Source organism: Sorex araneus, chromosome 7 (genome assembly GCF_027595985.1).
Source record: "Sorex araneus isolate mSorAra2 chromosome 7, mSorAra2.pri, whole genome shotgun sequence".
Taxonomy (NCBI): domain Eukaryota; kingdom Metazoa; phylum Chordata; class Mammalia; order Eulipotyphla; family Soricidae; genus Sorex; species Sorex araneus.
This window is the reverse complement of record NC_073308.1, coordinates 7720169-7732814: the sequence shown is the minus strand read 5'-3', so window position 1 is coordinate 7732814 and position 12646 is coordinate 7720169.

Genomic DNA, 12646 nt, shown 5'->3' with positions numbered 1-12646 from the left:
AAGGCATATTCACATGCCAAATAGAGTAACAATGATGGGTCTCATTCCCCTGACCCTGAATAGCCTCTAATGAGGCACCGTTGGGAAGGACAAGTAAAGAGAGGCTGCTAAAATCTCATGGTTAGGATGAATGGAGACATTACTGGGCCCGCTGGAGCAAATCATTGATCAACAGGATGACAGTATATACATACCTCGCAGAAAGCCCGGCAAGCTACTGAGAGTATCCCATCCGCTCAGGCAGAGCCTGGTAAGCTACCCATGGCATATTCGATATGCCAAAAACAGTAACGATAGGTCTCATTCCCCTGACCCTGAAAGAGCCTCCAATCGTTGGGAAAGACAAGTAAGAAGAGACTGCTAAAATCCTAGGGCTGAGAGGAATAGAGACATTACTGGTTCCCGCTCGAGTAAATCGACGAAAAACGGGATGACAGTGATACAGTGATGACTCTTGTGAATATATCCTAAGGGCCCAAAAGCACAATGCATAAAAGATGTCTGCACTCCTAGGTTCATTGCAGCACTATATGCAACAGCCAAAACATGGCAACAGTCCAAATACCCACCAACAGATGACTGGATAAAGAAGCTATGGTATACATACACAATAGAATATTGCCCAGCCATATAGGAGATAAAGTCATGCAATTTGCTGCAATGTGGATGGATCTGAAGAGTATCGTGTTGAGTGAAATGAGTCAGAGGGAGAGGAAAGGACTCAGAACCATCTATCTCAAACTTTGTAGGGGAACCTCAAATGTCCAATGGCAATGGAAACAATGAGCTGAACTGGTCTTCAGTAGGAACTTGCCACTGGGGCAGAGGTGGGAGAAAAGTTTGTGAGGGGAAGAGTAGGACAATGAGATGGCTGGATAAAGTGCCTGCTACAGGGGCAGAGGGGGCGGGGCGGGGTGGGAGCAGGGGGGACGGGTGGAGAATAGTGGACACTAGTAAAGAGATTAGTGTTAGAACAATGTGTGCCTGCACCTCAATCATAAATATCTTTGTAACTTTGTAATTCACAGGGATTCAAAACAAAATTTTTTAAAGGATAAAGGGACTGGAGAGAGCATACAGGGGTTAAGGTGCTTGTCTTGCATCCACTGACCCAGGGTTGAATCCCCCACACCCAGGTGGTTCCCACCAAGGGACACTCTTAAGTACAGAGAGCCAGGAATGACCCTGGGAGCTGCTGGGTGTGGTCCCCAAATGAACAAAACCCAAAAACCACACGTAAATTTAAAAATACCTGGGAGACATTAGCGATCACGATCACGATATCCCGTTAATCACCGATTTCTCGGGCGGGCTCAGTAACATCTCATTTCGTCCTTTCCCTGATATCTTAGAAGCCTATCTCGACTGGGCCCTCCTAATGATGTTGCACTGGGGGCTCTTCAGGGTCAGGGGAATGAGATCCAGCTTGTTACTGGATTTTGCATATGAATACACCATGGGAAGTTTGCAAGCTGTCCCATGTGGGCAGGAAACTCTCAGAGGATTGCCAGTTTCTCCCAGAGGGAGAAGTAGGTCAAAGATATCGAGAGGCCGCAAAGCATGTTACTGGGTGTGTTCCCCAAACGAACAAAACCCAAAACCCAAACATAAATGTAAAAATACCTGGGAGACATTAAAGATGGAAATAAACAGAAAGACGGTCCTGACCAGAACCCTATTGCTGATAGTATTCATCAAACTGAGCTATGTTTTTAGTATCATCTTTGTACAAATCCCAGCCTTATTTATTTATTTATTTATTTATTTATTTATTTATTTATTTATTTTTGGAGGTCTGGGATACATCTAGCAGGATTCAGGACTTATTCCAGGTTCTGTGTTCAAGGGTCTCTTCTGGAGGTGCTAAAGGACCATCTGTGGTACCGGAGATAAAAACAGATTGTCCACAGCAAGGCAAGTGCCCTACCTGCTGTACTATCTATCGCTCAGCTCCCAAAGTGGATTTTAAAATGACTATAATAAGCCTGAGAAGATAGTTAATGTCTTGCCATTAGCAGAACAGAAATCCAAGTCACATCAGATACTACTTCATACTCAGTAAGATGGCTAAAAGGAGACATTAAGTGCAACCAGGGTGATGGAGAAATTGAAATCCTTATGCACTGCTGGTGAAAATATAAAAAGAGGCACTGCAGAAAAAGCTTGATGGTTCCTTAAAAAGGTTAGCCATAGTTACCAAAGACTCAGCAATTTAATACCTGGGTATGTGCCCAAGAAAAATGGAAACATGTCTATACAAAAGTGAGTATTCATAGTCAAAAAATGGAAGGGGCACCTGAGCACGTGCTTTGCATGTCAGTACTTTCTCTGGCTGACTTCTTCTGCATTTTAAAATAAATGTATGCGCATGCCTAGCTCATTTATTGCCTCTTTTATATTCATGACCTTATCTTTTTGCTTTATGGAGTAAACTGTGGCAAAACGACTAAGAAATAAGGCTCAGAGGTAAAACACTTGTTTTGCAGGTATGAAATCTGAGGTTCTATCCCCAGCCCAGCAAATAAAGGAGCAACAGTTTTTATCAATCTCTGAGAGCATGACTCAGTTGGGGAGTTTGCTCCAAGTGGCAGAGCAGATGCCTGGCATTTGCGAGGGGCTGAGTTTGACTCCTGGTATAATCAGATCCGTGAGTACCACCATAATTGGTTCCTAGGTCCTTTGGATGTTATTGGAGAATCCTATTTAAAAATAAACAAAAAGAGGGTTTAAACAAACAAACCAAAAAGAGCTGGGGTAAATGCCTTGCCCAAGGGGGTGGGGTGGACAGGTTCATGGCACTACCTGGCCCCCCTCAAGCACCCCCTCAGGGACCAGCACCCCATGCGCACTGCAGGGTATAGTCCAAAAACAGTAAAAAAGACTGATCTCTTTCAGTAACCAAAAACCTTTCTTTTGGTTACTGGGCCACACCCAGCTGTGCTCGGGGCTGACTCCTGGCTGTGCAATAAGGGATCAACCCCGGTGGTGCTCTGGGGAGCACATTCAGTTTTGGGGATTACACATAGGTCAGTGACGTGCAAGGCAAGTGCCCTCCCAACTGTACCATCTCTCTGGCCCCAGCCAATATTACTTTAAATGACTTTTTAAAATAGATCTTATCTGGGGACACTGCCCTCTGTTGCTAGAGACCACAGACCCTGTCGTGGCTTCCTGCCTAGGTCACTGTGGCTGAGCAGATGGCTCTCTGCCAGTGGGCATGGGTGGAGTTCAGTCTCCGGAATAGCAAGACCCCAAGAAGCATATAAATCCACCTTGAAATTCAGGCAACAAAGGTCTTTGCTGATCTTTGATATAAAAGAGAAAGGGTGCACAAGAACCATGCCGAGAAGTGGTGCCTCTGACAAGCACAGGTGTGAGCATGGCTCATAGAAGGTGCTCTAATACACGAGGATTAGAAGAGCGACACCTGTTGGTCGTGTGTGTATGTGTGTGTGTTTGTGTGTGTGTGAGCCTCCCACCCTCCCCCCCCACCCCAAAGCATGGAGGCCTTTAGCAAACATCAGCCCAGGGGGCAAGTGCCTGGCCCTGATGTAGGATTTCCAGTGAGCACCGCAACTGAATTTGAGCATCACAGCCAGGGGTGTGTATGACCCTCAGACATCTCTCAACAATAAAGATGAGAAGTGAAGGTAGAACCTGTTTGGGGGTGTGGGGGCAGCAGGGAGCCTAAAGGGAGCAGCTGGACCACATCTGGGTGGTGCTCAGGTGTGACCCCTACAGTGCTCCAGCAGCACTGTAAGTTGAAACAGAAGATATCTCCTTATAAGGATGGGAAGGGAAAAACGCACTTGGGAGAACAGACGCTTTCAGTTGCTGAATGTGATCAACTCCTCAGCTTTCCAACTATACAAAGAATCCAGTCACCCCTAAACCATTCCAAGGTCCCGAGCGGTCTTCATCTTTAAGGTAGAAGCTTTTGAACGATGAGAAGCTGCTGCCAGGATTTCAGTACATACCCCAAATTGATAACAATGCCTTAGAGTAAGCTCTCGTGTGGACACTCATCTAAAGACAGGCCATTATGCTATGTGGCTGGGAAAGCGTGAGGGCCTCACTGTGACCACAGCTCCGTCTGCCTTCACAGTGCAGCTCCCCACCTCACTGACAATCTCCACAGTGGGGTCAAGCAATCAGTAGGAACAAGGCTTGGGTTTCCTTTGTTCTCTTTTAGTACTTATGTCTTGGCAAAATACTGATGTTCCACAAACATGCCAGAGTGTCCACTGCTCTGTCTGAGTAAGGCATCGCCTTTCTACTTTGTCAAGTCTTCAGTTGCTACAATCATGGAACTTGTACCGATGAAATGACTAAAAGAATTTTTTAAACAAGTCATCAGTCTAGACCTGTGTAGGTGAATGAAGAAACACTTGAAAGTCAGAAGGAAAAAAAATTCTTGGGGCTGGAGCAATCGTACAGGAGGAACAGCAGGTAGGGCGTTTGCCTTGCACACAGCTGACCTGGGTTTAATTCCTGGCATGACATATGGTTCCCCAGACACCACCAGGAGTAATTCCTGAGAAGAGAGTCAGAAAAAACCCCTGCCTGAGCATGGCGATGTGGCCCCAAAACAAAAACAAAAGAAAAAAAGAGATACTGAACATTTAGGATTAGCAAACACTGTAGGATTTCCATAACATACTTCATTCCTGATTTCATCTGTAAGAGATGTGATTATCACCCTTTCAAAAACAATGGCATCTTATTAATATTTTGACAATTTATGGAAAATTTATTAATTTACAGTTGCAAATTATTATGGCATATTGTAGGTGACCTGTTTTTTATTTAACTGACATGTTCACCACTCAATGTCTATTAATATTATAGATGCTTCATTCAAGAAACTGACTGAGTGATAATTACCCGGAACCCAGGAAGAATTAAGGTTTTGTGGGCCCTGAATTTCATCTAGTTTATCAAAATCCTGTTTAACAAAATAAATGAAATGCAAAATTATGAATATAAAAATTGCTGGGATCTTCCCCGAGATCTGGCAAGTAAGGTTTGGAGTTCAGCTTCCTTTAATTCCTTATCAATTCACCTCAGATGGGTCTTTTTGTTTTGTTGGTGCTTAGGTTTGGGTTACACCTGGCATGCCTCAGCCCACTGAGCTCTCTGTGTGGCTCTCACCTTGACCTTTCCTCAGCTATATTTAATGCAGGGAGTAAATTATGATCAACCCAGCCTCTAATCAACCCAGTCATTTGTCAGATAGGTAATAAAATGACCTATCTTTGTTGCATACGTTTAAGTGGTTTGGAACTTTGCACATGAACAGGAACCAAAGTTGGGATTTAACTGGGAATTTAAAGCCTCATTCACAGTTCAGCACGTACCAGTGACAATGCTAACAGGTGCCTTTCTGTTAGTGCTCGCGCCAATAATCAATAATAGAGAAAGCAAAGCCTGCCATGCCCCATGCAGATCTCCTGGCCTCTTTGTTCCTTAGTTTCCTCATTTGAAAAAAAGGGATTGGATCTCAGGACATACTTGTTAGAGTTCACACTGGCCTTATACCAGTGACTTAATAATAACTGTGTGATGTTTTTATGCACAGTTTCAATATATATATTTATCTGCTGTTTCACTTTCATCTTTTGTAAAAAGGCATTCCATGCCAGGACTGAAATGTTCCAAAGATCAGTTCAGTGATCAACTTGCAACCAAGATTCCTATCAAAGAAAAAAATAAAAAATAAATCAAAGCAGCAGCAGTAGAAGAAAGAAGAAAAAAGAAAAAGGAAGGAGAAAAAGAAGAAAGAAGAAGAAGGAAGAAAGAAGACAGATGAAGGAAGAAGAAAAAGGAGGAATAAGAAGGAAGTGGAAGTAGGAAGAAGGAAGAAGAAGAGGAGGAGGAGGAGGAAAAGGAAGAAGATGAAGACAAAAACAAAAAAGAAGAGGAAGAAGGAAAAGGAAGAGGGAAGAGGAAGAAGAAAGAGAGGAGGAGGAAGAGGAAGAGGAAGAAGATGAAGATGAAAAAGAAGGAGGAGGAGGAGGAAGAGAAAGAAGGAAGATAAAGAAGGAAGAAGAGGAAGAGGAAGAGGTGGAAGAAGAGGAGGAGGAAGAGGAGGAAGAAGATGAAGAAGAGAAAGAAGAGGAAAAGGAGGAAGGAGATGAGAAAGAGTAAGGAGACGAGGAAGAGGATGGAGATGAGGAAGAGGAAGAGGCAGAGGAGGAAGAGGAAGAGGCAGAGGAGGAAGAGGAAGAAGAGGAATAGGAAGAGGAGGAGGAAGAAGAGGAAGAAGAAGAGGAGGAAGAAGAGGAAGAGGAAGGGGAGGAAGAAGAAGAGGAAGAGGAGGAGGAAGAGGAAGAGGAAGAAGAAGAAGAAGAGGAAGAGGAGAAAGAGGAAGAAGAGGAAGAAGAAGAAGAGTAATAGAAAGAAGAGGAGAAAGAAGAGGAAAAGGAAGAGGGGGAAGAGGAAGAGGAGGAAGAGGAAGAAGAGGAAGAAGCAGTTGAAGAGGAAGAAGAGGAAGAAGAAAAAGAAGAAATATTCTTTTATTCTTTTGGGGTCACACCGGGCATTACTTTCAATTCACATAAACACAGCATTTTATGCACTAAACATCACTGTGGAAGACCTAAGCTTAAGGTTTATTCTTTGATGTTTATGATGCTGTGGGGGCATTAGACACAAAATAGCAAATGCTTAACAAATACTTAATTAATTTCTCTAAAACAGGGATTCATGACTTCAGCACTACTGCCACATGGGGGCTGGCTAGTCATGGGGGCGCTGTCCAGTGCATTGTAGCTATTCAGCAGTGTATCTGGAGGCCTCTGCTCACTAGGTACCAACAGCATCATTATAGATCTGACAATTAAAATAATAAAAAAAAACCCTCAAAGCACTAACAAGGATCATGTGGGTACAAAATCATCCTGGTTGAGGGCCACGGTTCGATTGTTCACATTGCTCTGACTAGTAATTCTCATAGTAATCCTTACTTACAGGCAAAACGGATTTGCTGTACAGTTTTCGTAGCTATTTATAATGTTCTAATATATTAACATAAATAACAGAGGCTGACATTTAAGTGTTCTAAAAATTCCAAAAATAATGAAGCATATTTTTAACTTACACATACTGCAGATATGGTAGTGCTTCAAATATATGCCTTTAATAAACTGCATTTTATTGAAGGATAAATCTCTAGGAAAATATTGCTCCAATTAACTACAAAATATCTAATTTTAGGAATAAGAAGTAAAGTCAAAATAATATTGAATGAGTAGATTTGAATGTTCCAGAACTCCTAACCTTGCTTTCATTTCTCTCAACCACAAATCTTCAGGAATAAAGTGTATGACTACTTGGTTCTAATATTGGACTTAAACTTTTCTCAGAGCAGAGAACTGATTAGGTGATTTTTATGTTCTCAATGATAGATGGAGTTCAATTTTTTATCTTCATGTAAAATTACTAAATTTAATATAATTATTTGAAAAATTCATATAAATTACTAAATTTAATATTATTCTTTCAAAAATTCATATAAATAATATCATGTTTATATACCTTCCTATTTAACTGTTTTTTAGGCTAAAAAGTTGATCCATTTTCATATAGTATGAGATGAAGTTACTCTTCCAGACAGAACTTTGAACTAATTTAGAATTAAACTTTTATATCATAATAGAAATTCAAATTTTATTTTACTTTCTGAATTATTTTTGAATATTTTCTGAATATCAATTTTAATTTTAATCAAAATTTATGATAAATAATAAATAAAATATAATAAACAACACATACAAATACACAATATATTTAAAAATTAAATATAAAATAAAATTATATAATTTATATAAAATAAAATTATTTCATTTTCTTTTCTAAATTTTTATTTTCTGAATATTTCATGAATTTCACTGCTTTCATTATAAAGTGGTGGAACAAACAAAATCAGAGTGCTGAATTTTTATTTGATTACAGTTGACTGTTTTATATCTATGAATTCTACTTAAGTTCTTTCACATATGACCAAGATGGGTATAACTATCTTCAATCTCATTCCTCTTCTTTCTCTTGCCTCTCTTCTTGCCTTCCTTCCCTTCCTTAGCAGTGCTCAGGGCTCACTCCTGACTGCACTCAGATCACTCTGGGGGGGCTCAGGGGACCCTGCATGGTGCTGGGGATCAAACCTGGGTCACCCATGTGCAGAAGCAAGCCCCTTACCCCTGTCCTATCACTCCAGTCCCAGGCTTTCCTTTTCTGACCCACAATGCACACCGTCATGTATTAACTTTCCAAATAGTTCTCAAACACCAGTCTCACTTGGGAGCTGATTGAAGATGCCTGTTCTCCAATCAACCTACTCCAAATCAGCTGGAGCGGGAACTGTGGTGGGGGGTTAACAGGCCCTCCAAGTGATCTACTGCAGGCCTGAGTGACCCAGCGCAGGTGGGCACGAGGGAGCTCTGCATGCTAGCCCTGGCTTACAACTCCTGGGTCTAGGTGTCTACCCTCTTTTTTGGTATTCTGAGAGCATTGTGGTGTTTTTCCTGTGTTTTACCTTTCTCCTACTCTCTTTTTACAAGATTCTGTCCAAGATGTCTGTCTGACAATAGCCCAACAATTCCTACACTAAAATTCTTAACACCAGAACTCTTCTCGAGATAATCTCACATGTTCTTTATACTACTGCTATAGAATCAATCTGTTTTAGTCAAGTATTTCATATTTAAATGTTCATTTCAGTTATAGATAATTTGGAAATATGCTGACATAGGGTGTTAGAATGTTGCATTGCAAATCATAACGAGAAGACTAAAACTTTTTATAAAATTCTGGGCTAACGGGATTCAAGTAAAGTTCTTTATTTTCTTGTTCTATAATTCAGGATTCTTTTCTTTTCTTTTTTTTTTTTTTTTTTTTGCTTTTTGGGTCACACCCGGCGATGCACAGGGGTTACTCCTGGCTCATGGACTCAGGAATCAGTCCTGGTGGTGCTCAGGGGATCTTATGGGATGCTGGGAATCGAACCCGGGTCGACTGCGTGCAAGGCAAATGCCCTACCCACTGTGCTATCGCTCCAGCCCCTATTTTCATTTTTAAAATAAATTTTTTATTAAACCAGCTTTAAAAAGCTTTTTATAAAGGCCAGAAATTTAAAAATAATAATATTTTAGATTTTGCAGAGCATATTTTTATGATTTTTTTTCTTTTACAGAAAACCACAAACATCGACTTTAAAGACACAAACATAGTTTGAGCTTGCTCTTCAAGCTGTGCTCTCCCGTGTGTCTCGCTTGCTAGAGTCTATGTTCCTTGGCTTATTCACTTGCACTCTGGAAAATCCGGTGCTCTCTCTCCAACATCGCCCTCCTTTTTCTCCTCCCACATCTTCCTAAGCACATTTCATTCAATAAAAACTAACCTGCTTCACTGTTGCACCTCTTGAAATTCTTTCCTGCAAGGGACAGGCAGTGGACCCAGGATGCCTGTGATGAGGTTGGGACTGCTTTCCCGTTCCTGCTGGTGCAGGCTGGCAGATGTACTTTGGGGGAATAATAAGACTAAAGAAGAAATTCCCTAGCCCCAAAATAGCTCAAGGGCTTGATGATCACATCATTTGAAATACAAATCCTGAATTCTTGGGAGAGAAACTGAGGTACCTCCAGGATGCAAAAATCCAAGGCCCCACCCAGAAAAGGCTGGTCCCCTCAGAAAAGAAGTTACACAAGAATCCATGAGATTATAAAGAGAACATCAACAGTGCAAGACATTCCTGTGACAACACCCAGACTAAATTTTAGTATGCAAAACTCCAGGAAAGAACAAGATGGCCACTCAATACCCCTATAGCAAACCACAACACCCAAAAGGAGAGAGAACAACCTTTTGGAAGGATTGAATAAAAGCACCTCCTGAAAGTCCTCAGGGCTTGCTTCTTTCTCTGTTTCTTTGCTGGTTTATTTCCACTCTGGAGAGCCTGTGTTCTCTCTTGAACACATACTTCTTAATTTCTCTCCCTCACATCTTTCTATATAAGTTTTAATAAAAGCTGTCTTGCTTCATACACAAAATTAAAAAAAAAAAAGAACATGGGGCCGGAGTGATAGTACAGCGGGTGGGGCATTTGCCTTGCATGCAGCTGACCCGGGTTTGATCCCAGGCATCTCATATGGTCCCCCCAGCACTGCCAGGAGTAATTACTGAGTTTCCTGAGTGCAGAGCCAGGAGGAACCCCTGAGCATCGCTGAGTGTGATCCAAAAAGCAATAAATAAATAAATAAGTAAAAATTAAAAAATAAAAACATGAACATATTTGCATAGATCTTTGTTTTTATTTAGTAGTGCTCAGGGGCTACTTCAGGGAAATTACTGGGGGGTCAGGGAATGGGGAGCCCAGAACCGTGTCCTGCTGGGAATCCATCTTGGGCCTTCTTTTGCTCAGCATCACACTCACCATTTGTGCAATCTCCCCAGCTGACAAAAACAAATCTTAAGCTAATGGGCTATGTAAAACAGGACCATGCGTTGGATTGGATTCAGGGGACATAAAGGAACTCTACATGGACATAGAGGAGATGGTAAATTAGCACTTACTTTAGGTTTATATGGGTGGCGCAGATATAAATACTTTTCATCTATTAGTAAAGTTTGAAAAAAAAACTTTTGTGAAGCAAGATAGTTTATATTGAAAGAAACTTTCTTAGAAAGATGTGGAGGGTGGGAAAAAAGAAAGAATGTGTTCATGAGATAACACGGGCTTCTCCAGAGCAAAATAAGCAAACAAAGAGTCATGGGGACAAGTAAAAAAGTACATGATTCAGGGAGAACATGGGCTTGAAGAGTAAGCCTAAAGTTTTATATATATATATATATATATATATATATGTGTGTGTGTGTGTGTGTGTGTGTGTGTGTGTGTTTGTGTGTATATATACACGCAAATGTAATTTAGTGCCAGAAATGACATGAGAGGTTTTAATGCTGTAATCACAAAACTATAGAATAGTTTTGCTGGAAGAAATGATAAAGATTAACTTGTACACTCTTTGTTTTATAAACAACAGAGCTAAAAACTCATAGATAAATGATTAACTTACAAATACTCGAGGGATTGCAGGCCTTCAAATGAATCCTTATGTAATTCAGTCAAAGAATTGTCACTGAGGATTCTGAGAAATGGAAAAATTATTTCTGGACCAAAATGCAAAATAATTATGACCATTTACTACATAGGACTAAGTCTTACACATAATAATGGTGCTATCTAAAGATCCCAATTCTTATTTAACTTAGGGATAGTGATCTTTGTTTAGGCTCTTTGCTTTGTCCTCCCATATACCCATCATGCACACGAACACAGCTATTGACTCTTCTCACCAAGTAACCTATATAAAGCATATTCTCTAGGTCACAAAATCTGTCAAATCTAAATTCTGGATGACACCAGAACCACAGGATTGCCACTCCCTCCTCTCTTCCCAAACATTACTCTGGATACCCCATGAAGAATAAAATTAAGTCTGTAAAGGAAACCCTTCGAAACTGAACACCATTAAATTTTTTTTTGTTCTGGGAAGTAAAATGAGCACAAAATGCACATGACAAATACCCAAGAACGATTGAGGCCAGAGCAATAGTACAGAGGGAAGGGCATTTGCTTTGCACATGGCTTACTGGGTCAGACCCAGCACCCCATATGATCCCCCAGGAGTAAACCTTGAGCCCAGAACCAGTGGCTGTGCACCCCCCAACACGAAAGAACAATAAAGCAAAGGTCCCAAGACGTCTTATCACACACCCCTGACTTTAATGAACATTTCTTTGTTATTTGGGGGGGGGGTTCCTTTGGTGCTTTGTTTTGTTTGGGGGTCACACCCAGGTGTGGCCCAAAAAAGAAAAATATAAAAAAACAAGAATTAAAATTAAAAAAATTAAAAAGAGAACTAAATCATGATTTTAGTGACAAAGGGAAGGCACCATACAAGGCTATGTCTCAAAGGCTCTGTGGTAGGTATATTCTGTCAGTGCTGTTAACCATACAGTTTTGCCGTCTGATCTATTCTGGACATTCCTGAATAGGTCAATGGGAAGGGAGAAATTAGTCAAGATCATGGCACAGATCTCACACTGATGATATATTTCAAATGGGCAAATGGGCAAATTGAAACTTGACACTTATAGACTACTTTACTAGAAAGCAGAAACTTGACATACCAAGGCTAATATTATTCCAAGAGTAGCACTCCACATTTAATGGGGTTTAAAGTAGAAGGTAACCAATCTTAGGGGGAAATTTTTACCCTGGGGACTGCCCTTCCTTTCTCTGTCCATCAGTTTTTCTTCCCTGGTTCTTGGAGGGTCAGATCGATTGATCAGGTATGTATGAATGCACATGCATATGATTTTGTTGCCTTTCTGTATGTCTGTCTGTGTTAAGTGTTTAAATATTGAAGTCAGATTGAAATCAGAATTAAAGGTAAGTAATAAGTACTCCAAAAAATTTTTTAAAGTTTGAGTGTTTTTTGGAGCTTATGAAGAGTTGTAAAATTAGAGCACAAAACCAAGGTAAAAATTGTTAAAGACTGGTGTAAAAGATTCATGATTTGAAATATCTAAAGCATAAGAGCTAATAAAATTAATTAAAAAGATGTTTTCCTCATGCTTTGTAAAA